The 13,322-nt window shown below is 44.2% G+C and overlaps 1 protein-coding gene across 12 annotated transcripts in view; it reads right to left on the minus strand.

The window, feature by feature from the left end:
• The window catches only part of BBX (BBX high mobility group box domain containing), a 206,886-nt gene that overhangs the window by 82,872 nt on the left and 110,692 nt on the right, over positions 1–13,322 (minus strand). Inside the window, exon 1 of one of the 12 annotated variants that reach the window (XM_038766021.1) lies at positions 9,668–9,745. The exons of 10 other annotated variants lie outside the window; for them this stretch is intronic. The gene's annotated coding sequence lies outside the window, so the exon portion shown is untranslated. Of the gene's footprint in view, positions 1–7,209; positions 7,225–9,667; positions 9,746–13,322 lie in introns of those variants that run through there. One more of the 12 variants, XM_038766024.1, reaches the window with a different exon arrangement.

Below are 13,322 nucleotides of genomic sequence, written 5' to 3' on the forward strand. Positions count from 1 at the left end.
AGAAGCAGCGTGGTTTAGTGGAAAGAGTGCGGGCTTGGGAGTTGGAGGACGTGGGTTCTGATCCCGCCTCCACCACTTGTCCGCTGTGTGACCTTGGGCAAATCACAACTTCTCTGGGACTCAGTTACCTCAAGTGTAACATGGAGATTAAAAGATGAACCCCACGTGGGACAACCTGATTACCCTGTATCTACCCCAGCGCTTAAAACAGTGTTTGGTCCAGAGTAAGTGCTTAAATACCATTATTACTATTATTATTATTATGACACAGAAGGGAAAGGGAGAAGAGGAAATGAGGGCTTAGTCAGGGAAGGACTCCTGGAGGAGATGTGTCTTAATAAGGTTTTGAAGGTGGGGACGGCGATTGTTGGAACAGGAAGTGATATTTCCTCGATGACACATGCTGGGACTTTGGCTAAAACATGGGCCTGGGAGTTCGAAGGGTGGGGTTCTAATCCTGGCTCCGCCACTTTTCTGCTGTGTGACCTTGGGCAGGTCACTTAATTTCTCTGGGCCTCGGTTACCTCATCTTTGAAATGGAGATTAAGACTACGAGCCCCATGTGGGACATGGACTGTATCCAACCTGATTAACTTGTACAGAACAGTGTGCCTGGCACATAGTAAGTGCTTCACAAATACCATTAAAAAAAAAAGGAGGATTGACTGGATTTAAACTCAGATAATGACTCTCCCCACCTTCAAAGCCTTATTAAAGGCACATCACCTCCAAGAGGCCTTCCCTAAGTCCTCATTTCTTGTTTTCCCACACCCTTCTGGATCGCTCTGGCTTGCTCCCTTTATTCACCCTCAGATCCAGTACCACAGCCCTTATATCCATATGCAAAATATATTCATTTATATTAATGTCTGTCTTCCCCTCTAGACTGTAAGCAGTGGACAGGGAATGATGATGATGGTATTTGTTAAGCACTTACTATGTGCCAAGCACTGTTCTAAGCACTGGTCTGTTATATTATTGTGTTGTACTCTTCCAAGGGCTTAGTACAGTGCTCTGCACACAAGAAGCACTCAATAAATACCACTGATGATGAAGAAGTCCTTTTGACTACAAGCCCCATGCTCTATCCATTAGGCCATGCTGTTTCATGCTGCATTAATACTAAGAACTGCTTGTAATGACTTCCAGTTTCAAGGCAACCATACATACCCACTTGGACAAATGAAAGAAGGAATCCCTTAGTATGGTTTTTAAACAGATAGAAACTATTCCTGCATAACACCTTTGTTTCTAGGCTTGGTATTTATTGGAACATAAGCGTTCAAATTAACCTAAAAATAAAACCACCACAATAACAATCTTTAGACAATGCAATAAATAGTTATATGCTACATTTAGCCTAGTGCTCTTAGACATTAATTACCAGGGGGGCATGACCTCTATAAATACTGTAGTTTTTCAACTTTTTAAAAACAGCAGGACATCTTGAAAATGACTGCCTCTCCTATTACCTGCCAGGAAACTATTTTGAGCCGCCTTGAACCATTAATACATTCTTGTGAATAATTACGAATATCAGTAGTACAATACACTGAACAGGATGGTTAAAAAAAATCAGTGCAATTTAAAAATATATGAATACAAATTTCATCAATTGTGGTCCCTAGTAAAATTCTTATTTTCCTACCGTCTAACCCGATTTGCTTTTATCCACCACAGCGCTTAGTACAGTGCCTGGAAAACAGTAAGCGCTAATACAACAATTATTATTATTAGCACCTTCTTCAAGAAGAAGGCAGTATCTCTCCTCCAAGAGGTCTTCCCTGACTAAGCTCTCATTTCCTCTTCTCCCCATCCTTTCTGTGTCACCCTGCTTTTGGATTTGCCAATTTATTCACCACCCCCCCCCCCACCCATCGGCCTCAGCCTCACCGCACTTATGTCTATATCCCTCATCTATTTACATACATGAATGTCTGTCGTCCCCTCTAGACTGTAAGCTCATTGTGGGCAGGGAATATATCTACCGACTCTGTTATACTGTATTCTCCCAAGTGGTCTATAAAGACATTGATTGATTGACTGATTGACTGATTCTTCTATCTGTACTCAATAAAAGTTATATCCTTCTAATATCTGCTGCTAGGATTTCAAAATACACATTCTTGATTTTTAAAATCTGCAAGGAATAAAAACTGAGAACCTCTGCTTCCCAGTGACTTTGTAAGCTGCGGGTGAGCCCGGAAGGACAGTTTGTATTATTTTATTATCTACTAGCAGGCCCCTGCATAGTATACCATGATAATGATAAGCTATTACCTCCTTCTATTGCTCATTTTAAATGTTTGGCTGCTGGGATTTGTGCGTTTTGCTCGTGGACTGCCAATATTCACATAAAAAATGTTCAGCTTCAGGATGCTAACTCTGGGTACCCTGTACTCTTCCAAGCACTCAGGAGAGTGCTTTGCCACTTTACCCACTGATGGGTAGGGACTGTCTCTATATGTTGCCAACTTGTACTTCCCAAGCGCTTAGTACAGTGCTATGCACACAGTAAGTGCTCAATAAATACGACTGATTGATTGATTGATTGAGAGTGCTCTGAACATAGGAAGTTCAGAGCAACACATACTACTGAAGGATGGTAAACTTGGGATGGTTTCATTCAACAGTTACACACCTCACTAGATTCAAGACCACAATATGAAAGCTCTCAAACCCAATTCCAATGTGCCACCTAGTGGATATTTTTATTGGACTCCTCAATAATTCACTTTCACACTCTTTCGGGGGCAAAAAAAAGTTTGGTATTTTAAGATCCGACCGAATCCAAGCCAAATAGCCATTTGGGTAAGTACGGTGCTCTAACAGCTTAGCTTCAGGACAACAGGCAAGTGGTAGCGCCAGAACTAGCGGGATGCAATGTAGGACGCTGCTCAGCGAGAAGCAGCGTGGCTCAGGGGAAAGAGCCCGGGCTTTGGAGTCAGAGGACGTGGGTTCGAATCCCGCTCCGCCACATGTCGGCTGTGTGATCTGGGGCAAGTCACTTAACTTCTCTGGGCCTCAGCTACCTCATCTGTAAAATGGGGATTAAGACTGTGAGCCCCACGTGGGACAACCTGATCACCCTGTATCCTCCCCAGCGCTTAGAACAGGGCTTTGCACATAGTAAGCGCTTAACAAATGCCAATTATTATTATTATTAGGTGGCAGTGTGGTCTAGAAGAAAGATCATGTGTCAGAGAACCTGGGTTCTAAACCTGGCTCCGCCACTTGTCTGCTTTGTGACCCTGGGCAAGTCACTTAACATCCTCCCTTCTCCACTCCGACAAATCTCCCCTTCTTCAAAGCCTTATTGAGGGCACATCTTCCCCAAGAGGCCTTTCCAGACTAAATCCCTCCTTTCCTCTTCTCCCACTCCCTTCTGCATCACCCTGACTTGCTCCCTTAGTTCTTCCCCACTCCCAGCCCCACAGCACTTGCATACACATCTGTAATTTATTTATTTGTGTCGACGTCCGCCTCCCCCTTCTCTGGACTGTAAGCTCGTTGTGGGCAGGGAATGTGTCTGTTTATTGTTATACTGTACTCTCCCAACTACTTAGTAAAATGCTCTGCACACAGTAAGGGCTCAATAAATACAGCTGAATGATTGAATGAACACTCCCTTCTTAAATTGTGAGCCCACGTAGGACAGGGACTTTGTTCAATCTGATCAATACAGCTGAATGATTGAATGAACACTCCCTTCTTAAATTGTGAGCCCACGTAGGACAGGGACTTTGTTCAATCTGATCATCTTTATCTACCCCAGAGCTTAATAATGTGATTGGCAGATAGTAATAATAATAATGATGGTATTTCTTAAGCGCTTACTATGTGCAAAGCACTGTTCTAAGCACTGGGGAGGTTACAAAGTTGTCCCACAGGGGCCTCACAGTTTTAATCCCCATTTTACAGATGAGGTAACAGGCACAGAGAAGTTAAGTGACTTGCCCAAAGTCACACAGCTGACAGTTGGCAGAGCCGGGATTTGAACCCATGACCTCTGACTCCAAAGCCCGTGCTCTTTCCTCTGAGCTATGCTGCTTCTGGTAGGCACTTAATAGACACCATATTACTTTAGAACCGTGGTCCTCTCACTCCCAGACCTGTGCTCTTTCCATTAGGTCTAACTACTTCCCTTACCAACCCCATCCCCGCCCCTCAATCCATCACTGAGATCCCCAATCTCCCTCCCTCTCCCTATCGATTACTGACCCCAACTCCGGGAAACCATATGCTCCATCATAGCAATCACCACCCCCCAACTGCGCAAATCGATTTGAGATCCTCAAATTAGACAGACGCCACCGTCACGGAGAATAAGGAATCAGCCAGTTATCTGCACAGTGGCCCAGTAGTTAACAAAGCTCTTTGCCCAGATTTGGAGAGAGATCCAACTGAACCAACATGCTCAAATTAATTATCCCAGTAGATGATAATAATGGAAGATTAATATCGTTAACAGCATTATGGCTGAATAGCAAATACCGCCACTGATGCCCTATGCATCATGAAACCCGATTCACTGAGTCCTGATAAACTCTCTGCTTTAAGGAGGCAAATAGTGCTATTGACAGCCAATTGCAAGAGTAATTCCCAACCCACAGGAATCTTAGTGAAATGCATTAAGACCCAGGTCAAAGCCATCACTGGGATGCAGGGTGACCTAATGGAAAGAGCATGGGTGTCGGGATCAGAGGGGCCTGGGTTCCAATCCAAGCTCTGCCACCTGCCTGCTGTGTGGCCTTGGGCAAGTCACTTCAAGTTCTGGACCTCAGTTTCCCACTCTGTAAAATGGGGATTCAAAACCTGTTCTCCCTCCCTCTTGAACTGTGAGTCCAATGGGGAACAAGTACTGAGTCCAACCTGATTATCTTGGATCTACCTCAGTGCTTTGCACATAGTAAGTACTTAACAAATACCACTCTCATCATGATCATGATCACTGATTTTCCCATCACTGTAGACAGCACCACAATCCTCCCTGTCTCACAGACCCGTATAGTCTTGGCATTACACAGCACGGGGCTGGGGGTCAGAAGAACCTGGGTCCTAGTCCGAGCTCTGCTACTTGCCCACTGTTGGGCAAGTTGCTTCGTTTCAAGTTGCTTCATTTCTCCGGGCCTCAGTTACCTCATGTGTAAAATGGGGATTAGGACTATGAGCCCCATATGGGACAGGGACTGTGTCCGACCTAAACTTGCACCTAACCCACGCTTAGAACAGTGTTTGATGCTTAGTAAGCACCTAAATACCATAAAGTAAATAAATAAAATGACTGAAAAAAATGACTGTACGCTCCCAAGTGCTAGGTACAGTGATTTGCACACGCTAAGTGCTCAATAAGTACGACTGAATGAATGAATGAAGAGTCCACAGATTTAGCCACGACCCTCCTCAGTCTGAGATTTTTTGCCATCCACACCTTGGTATCACAACAGATTCCATACACTGAGCACCTGCTGAGAGCATCGGTACTTGTACACGCTCAATAAATACCACTTACTGATAGATAATTTCACAGTTGTTTCTATTTCATTCTTCCAAAACAGCAAGCCTCCAGGAATGCTGGGAGCTGTTCCTCACCCATAATACGCCCAAATAACACCTCCGATTTTGCCCCAGAAATGACACAAAACACATCTATTCAGAGGGAACCTCCAATGTTAAGAAGAAGAGTAATTTTTTAAATGGTATTTGTTAAGCGCTTACAACATGCCAGGCACTGTACTGATGGGGTGCATGCAAGATGATCAGGTTCAACCCTGTCCATGTCGCACATGCGGCTCAGAGTCTTAATCCCCATTTTACAGATGAGGGAACTGAGGCCCAGAGTAGTGAAGTGATTTGCCTAATTTCACAAAGGAGAAAAGTGGCGGAGCCATGATTTGCCCAAGGTCACCAAGGCAAGCAATTTGGCAGATTTGGGATTTGAATCCCCCAGGTAAGTACTCTTGCCACTAGGCCACACCGCTTTGTCCTGCTTCCTGAGGATTGACGAGAGCCTCGGGAGATGGGATCATCTTCAACCGCTTGACCTTGGATCGATTTAACCGTCTTCACACCCTTCCAGCAGAGACTAGACTCTCTAAGGGCTTCGAGGCTACAAGTTGGAGCAGCTCCTGTTTCGGCAGGGGAAAGGGGGAGCTAATCTGAACACTTGTTTTCATTTCCTCACACTCCCCACCCAAATCAAATAACTTTTGTTGTGCAACTGCAGAAGCTCAGCTGAATCAATGAGCATATTTCAGGCAGCTGTTTCGTGTTTGCAAACCTAAAGTGATCTCAGCTTGAGGCACGGCAGGTTGGAAGATGGGGGAAAAAAAAGAAGATATTTTTTCAGTGTGACCTAGTGGATAGAAGTCAGGTCTGGGAGCCAGGAGGACCTGGGTTCTAATCCCAGTTCTGCTCATGTCTGCTGTGTGACCTTGGGCCAGTCCCTTCACTTCTTTGGGTCTCAGTTCCCTCATCTAAGATGAGGATTCAGACTGCGATTCTCATGTGGGACGGGGACTGTGTCCAATCTGATCACTTTGTATCTACCTTGGCAATTAGAACAGTGAATGATATATACTAAGTGCTTAACAAATACCATAAAAAAAGTCCCTTAATACTCAACAGACATAATAAATTCCCTGGAGGAAATGCTGACTTTCTCAAAGCAAGAAACTCTCCTGAGGAAGCGGCTTTCAGTTGCCTTTCCATAACTAATAATTCATTAGTGGAAAGAACACGGGCCTGGGAATCAGAGGATCTGGGTTCTAATCCCACTCTGCCATTTGCCTGCTGTGTGACCTTTGGGCAAGTCACCTGTGTCTCAGTTTCTTCATTTGTAAAATGGGGATTATAAATACCTGTTCTCCCTCTCCCTTAGGCTGTCTGACCTGATTATTTTGTATCTTTCCCCACACTTAGAACACAGCTTGCCCCATAATAAGCCACCAGTCATCAATCAACCAATGGCATTTATCGAGCAATTATGGTGTGCAGAGCTCCTAAATACCATCATTATTATTACTATTATTATCCTAGATGCAAAGAACATTTGGGAGTGAATCCTGACGTCACAGCTCACCTTTAGTCAACCTGCCTACCTGGGTCTTTTCATTCTATGAAACCAAGGGGTGGGGGTTTATTTTCTAACCTGAAAAGAAATTTTCCTTTCTTATTCTAAGGACAGCCTTCTGGTTCACAGCTTATTACCTCCAAAGAGTAACAACAGTGATTCCAAATGCACTTTCAAGTTCACAGTTCAGTTAAAGAATAGCTTCATAAGTCCATTCACTTCTCAGAACCTTTTAAAAAAGTGTTTGTTTCTTAAGCATGGCACAATGTGAGCCTTCTAGAATGTGAGCCCATTGTTGGGTAGGGATTGTCTCTATCTGTTGCCGAATTATTCTATTCTATTTATTTTATTTTGTTAATATGTTTGGTTTTGTTCTCTGTCTCCCCCTTCTAGACTGTGAGCCCACTGCTGGGTAGGGACTGTCTCTATATGTTGCCAACTTGTACTTCCCAAGCGCTTAGTACAGTGCTCTGCACACAGTAAGCGCTCAATAAATATGATTGATTGATTGAATTGTACTTTCAGCGCTTAGTACAGTGCCCTGCACACAGTAAGCGCTCAATAAATATGATTGATTGAATGAATGAATGAATATCTAAATGATTTTTTTTGAGCGGGTGTTTGTTAAGCACTTAACTATGCTGCAGGCACTGTGCTAAGCACAGGGGTATATACAATAATAACAATAATAATGATGGCATTTATTAAGCACTTTCTATGTGCAAAGCACTGTTCTAAGTGCCGGGAAGGTTCTAAGTGGGATCAGGTTGTCCCACAGGGGGCACACAGTATTAATCCCCATTTTACAGTTGAGATAACTGAGGCCCAGAGAAGTTAAGTGACTTGCCCAAGGTCACAAAGCTGACAATTGGAGGAGCCGGGATTTGAACCCATGACCTCTGACTCCAAAGCCCGGGCTCTTTCCACTGAGCCACGCTGCTTCTCAAGCCAGTCAGGTTGGACACAATCCATGTCCCATATTGGGCTCACAGTCTTAATCTCACTGTGCCTCATTCTCGCCTGCCCCGCCGTCGACCCCCAGCCCACGTCCTCCCCCTGGCCCAGAATGCCCTCCCTCCGCACATCCGCCAAGCTAGCTCTCTTCCTCCCTTCAAAGCCCTACTGAAAGCTCACCTCCTCCAGGAGGCCTTCCCAGACTGAGCCCCCTCCTTCCTCTCCCCCTCTCCATCCCCCCCGCCCTACCTCCTTCCCCTCCCCACAGCACCAGTATAAATGTTTGTACAGATTTATTACTCTATTTTACCTGTACATATTTACTATTCTATTTAGTTTATTTTGTTAATATGTTTTGTTTTGTTGTCTGTCTCCCCCTTTTAGACTGTGAGCCCGTTGTCGGGTAGGGACCGTCTCTATGTGTTGCCAACTTGGACTTCCCAAGTGCTTAGTACAGTGCTCTGCACACAGTAAGTGCTCAATCAATCAATCAATCATATTTATTGAGCGCTTACGGTGTGCAGAGCACTGTACTAAGTGCTTGGGAAGTACAAGTTGGCAACATATAGAGACAGCCCCTACCCAACACTGGGCTCACAGTCTAAAAGGGGGAGACAGAGAACAAAACCAAACATACTAACAAAATAAAATAAATAGAATAGATATGTACAAGTAAAATAAATAGAGTAATAAATATGTGCAAACATATATACAGGTGCGATTGAATGAATGAATTAACAGTTGAGGTAACTGCAGCAGAGTGAACTGACTCATCCAAGGTCACACAGCAGACAAGTGGTGGTGGCAGGATTAGAACCCAGGTCCTTCCGACTCCCAGCCTCAAGCTCCATCATCAATCAATCGTATTTCCACTAGGCCACACTGCTGCTCTTCTCTTCTCTTTTCAATCGTATTTATTGAGCACTTACTGTGTGCAGAGCAATGTACTAAGCGCTTAGGAAGTACAAATCGGCAACATATAGAGATGATCTCTAACCAACAACGGGGGTATTTGAGCACAGGGTCATTAGGAATTTCTGCGGTTTGGTATCAACAGATGTCTAAGAAATCAAAGGGCCTAGCAGGCAAAAAAAAAAACAGGAGGCAGAGAGAAAAAACAGAGGTAGAGGTTGAAAAAAAAACAGAGGTATTGTACTCTCCCAAGCGCTTAGTGCAGTGCTTCAGAAATCCTACTGTACTGATTCAAAAATTCTTTAATGGTTCATTTCCTAGTTCACATCTCCTGTCTCTACTAAAGTCAATCATTCGTTCGCATTTATTGAGCGCTTACTCTGCTCCTAGCAATGTACTAAAATCCCCACCAAGTCGACTGAGACCTTGTTTCAGAAGGCAGAGTCTACTAATTCTGCTATTGTCCTCTCCCAAGCGCTTAGTACAGCGCTCTGCACATAGTAAGTGCTCGATGAATACCACTGATTAATTGACAAGGCAGGAAAGGAAGAGGGTAAGAGACCCAATAAGGCCTGGTCTGTCATTCTAGACCCACACCAACCCACCACATCACCTAAACTTACGACAATCACACGAGAACCTTTCACGCTCAAAAGTGGCTGAGATGCCATCTACTTTGGGGGAAAGTTTCAAAAACAGCCAACCATCATCCCGAGGGGGAAGACTCACCCTCCTCGGTCCTGGAGAGGATCTCCGTAGGGCTGACGTCCAAACTGTTCTGATCCCCAAAGCAGAACCGGATGAAGTCTGTGCCCAGCTGAGGTTGGCAAGCCTCTGGCCGGCCCTGGGTGATCTAGAAGGTTGCCAGGCTAGCGTTCTGTGGGACTAGGCAATGTTCAAAAATGGTTCTGAGCAGTTATGCCTCAGGGGGCTCCCGACAATAGCCCAGCTGACCATCCCATAATAATAATAATAATAATTATTATTATTATTATTATTATTGTGGTGTTTGTTAAGCGCTTACTGTGTGCCAGGCACCGTAACTATCCGTTGGAGTAGATACAAGATAATTGGGTTGGACGCAGTCCCTTGTCCCAACATAGGGCTCACAGTCTTCATCCCCTTTTCACAGATGAGGGAACTGAGGCACAGATAAGCTAAGTGACTTCCCAAGGTCACACATCAGACAGGTGGCGGAGCCGGGATTAGAACCTAGGTCCTTCTGACTCCCAAGCCCGGGCTCTATTCACTGGGTCACCCTGCTTCTCGTGCTAGGCTTGGCTCGTGAGGATGGTGGTTTGCATTCTATCTACAGACTGGGCACTGTCAATGGCAAATGCCAATCGGGGCGATGATCAATCAATCAATCATATTTACTGAGCGCTTACTGTGTGCAGAGCACTGCACTAAGTGCTTGGGAAGTACAAGTTGGCAACATATAGAGACAGTTCCTACCCAACAGTGGGCTCACAATCTAAAAGGGGGAGACAGAGAACAAAACCAAATATACTAACAAATTTGAAAGAACACCGCACAAGTAGCACCTGATGCCAGACATGGTACAGAGCTGCCCAGCTATTTCCTGGCTACCAAAATTGATCCTCTAACAGGATTGCTAATTAACTGCTTGGCCTGGTGGATAAAGAACAGGCCTGAGAGTCAGAAGGCCCTGCCTTCTATTCCCGGCTCTGCAGCTTGTCTGCTCTGTGACCTTGGGAAAGTCACTTAACTTCCCTGGGCCTCAGTTCCCTCGCCTGTAAAATGGGGATTAAGACTGTGAACCTCATGTGGGACAGGGACTGTGTCCAACCCGATTACCTTGCATCCATCCCAGCACTTAGTACAGTGCCTGGCACACTGCAAGTGCTTAACAAGTACCGTTACATACAAGCATCTACCGTAGCTCTTAATACAGTGACTGGCACATAGTAAGCACTTAGCAAATAGTATAAAAAAATCTAAATTAAAAACCCTGCCCTTGGAGATTGGCTACTTAAAGTGAGGCACTCTCCTAAGCCCTTAGATCACAGCTTTGCACACAGTGGATAAACAGCCCTGACTGACTGATTCTCTTTTCTACAGCAAATAAATCTGGGCTTGTTTCTTTTTTTTTCTCTTTAGCCTTTGCTTGTAGGAATTGTTTCCCAATCCATTAATCAAGCATGTTGCTATTTTCTGAACTTTTTTCAAATGCCCAGAGCCCAAAATTGAAACTAATCTGCTCTCCTAGGTTATAAAGGTTTGTTCACTGAACAATAGACATGGCTAATGAAAAAACAATAAAGGAAGCTGACATGCCTATGGCCTAATTTTTTAAAACCCATCTTTATAGTATCAAGTGAGACAACATATTTTACTGAAACAAGAGGATGATTTTCAGTGCCCCAACCCCTTGAAAACAAGAAAAAAAAAGTTTAGAGAAACTTGCTAGGTTTGGTGGTTTTTCTCTATTACTGACACAACATTAAACGGGTAGTATAACAGTCACTTTAAACATTTCCTGAAGATTTCTGAAGAGAATTTCTGGTTCTCTTCTGAAATTCATACAGGAATGATGTAGGATTCTGATAGCACTTTCAAGCCTGTCTTTAAATGGATTAATACTACAAAAGAGAAATGTGGATGAGTGAGAAGTATTCACATTCATGTTTCAAATTAACAGGACAAGCCTTACACATTAATCAATGACAAGATGTAAGAATTTTCAACGTTATATAGCTAGGTTTATCAGGCCTTCATATCCGGCAGACCACCGCTCTTCCCAAGTTTCAGACCCTACTAAAACTTCATCTCCTCAAGTAAGCCTTCCCTGATTAATCCCTCGGCTCTCACAGGGAGCCTAGTGGAAAAAGCAGAGGCCTGAGACTCAAAGGACCTGGGTTCTACCACGTACTTGCTGCGTGACCTTGGACAAGTCACTTCTCTGTGCCTTAGTTTCCCCACCCGCAAAATGGAGATTCCATACCAGTTCTCCCTCCTACTTAGACTGTGAGCCCCATGTGGAACCTGATTTCTTTGAATGTAAGCTCCTTTTAGATGCAAGCTACTTGGCAGGGAATGTGTCTACCAACTGTTACACTGTACTCTCCCAAGTGCTTAGTAATAATAATAATAATGAGGGTATTTGTTAAGCGCTTACTATGTGCAAAGCACTGTTCTAAGCACTTGCGGGATACAAGGTGATCAGGTTGTCCCACGTAGGGCTCACAGTCTTAATCTCCATTTTAAAGCTGAGGTGACTGAGGCACAGAGAAGTTAAGCGGCTTGCCCAAGGTCACACAGTTGACAAGTGGCGGAGCCGGGATCCGAACCCATGACCTCTGACTCCCACGCTCATGCTCTTTCCACTGAGCCACACTGCACACGGTGAGCACCCAATAAATATGACTGATTGACCTAACCTGGCACTTAGTACAGTACTTGACACCCAGTAAGGGCTTAACAAATACGATTATTTTCACTATTAGTAATAATCTGTACCGTGTAATATGATAAATTCTTACCAGACATTCCCACTGGATCCAAACTAATGCCTTTTATTGCAAATAGCCTCGCAAGGACCCTAGTCCCCGCTCTGACCTATCATATCAATTTTACTTACTGAGTGCTTGCTATGCGTGCAGCACTGTATTAAGTGCTTGGGAAAGTACATTATAACAGAGTTAAAACACTTGTTCCCTGCCCACAATGAGCTTACAGTCTAGATGGAGGAATCACGCATAGAAGCAACATGACCTAATGGATAGAGCACAGAAGAACCTGGTTTCTAATTCCGGCTCCGCCACTTGTCTGCTGCGTGACCTTGGATGTGTCACTTAACCTCTCTGTGCCTCAGTTACCTCATCCATGTCCAACCTTATTATCTTATATCAACCCCGGCAGTCAGAGGTTGATGCCTGACGCATAATAAGCACTTAAATGCCATTTAAAAACAAATAAAAACAATGCAACTTCTCTAAGGTCCTGGAATGAGTCGATGTCTGTCCCACCCTCTAGACTCTAAGCTAGAGAAGGGTACACATCAGATAATTCTGTTGTACTGCACTCTCCCAAACAGTACAATGTTCTGCATGTAGCACTCAATAACTGCGACTGATTGATCAATTGAGAATGTGTCCATTTACTGTTGTAGTATAGTCTCCCAAGAGCTTAGTAGTGTCCTGCACACAGTAAGTGCTCAATAAATACTATAATAATAATAATAATAATGGCATTTGTTAAGCGCTTATTATGTGACAAGCACTGTTCTAAGCGCTGGGGTAGATACAAGGTAATCAGGTTGTCCCATGTTGGGGCTCACAGTCTTAATCCCCATTTTACAGATGAGGGAACTGAGGCACAGAGAAGTAAAGTGACTTGCCCCAAGTCACACAGCTGATGAGTG

Source organism: Tachyglossus aculeatus, chromosome 24, assembly GCF_015852505.1.
Source record: "Tachyglossus aculeatus isolate mTacAcu1 chromosome 24, mTacAcu1.pri, whole genome shotgun sequence".
Classification (NCBI taxonomy): Eukaryota; Metazoa; Chordata; class Mammalia; order Monotremata; family Tachyglossidae; genus Tachyglossus; species Tachyglossus aculeatus.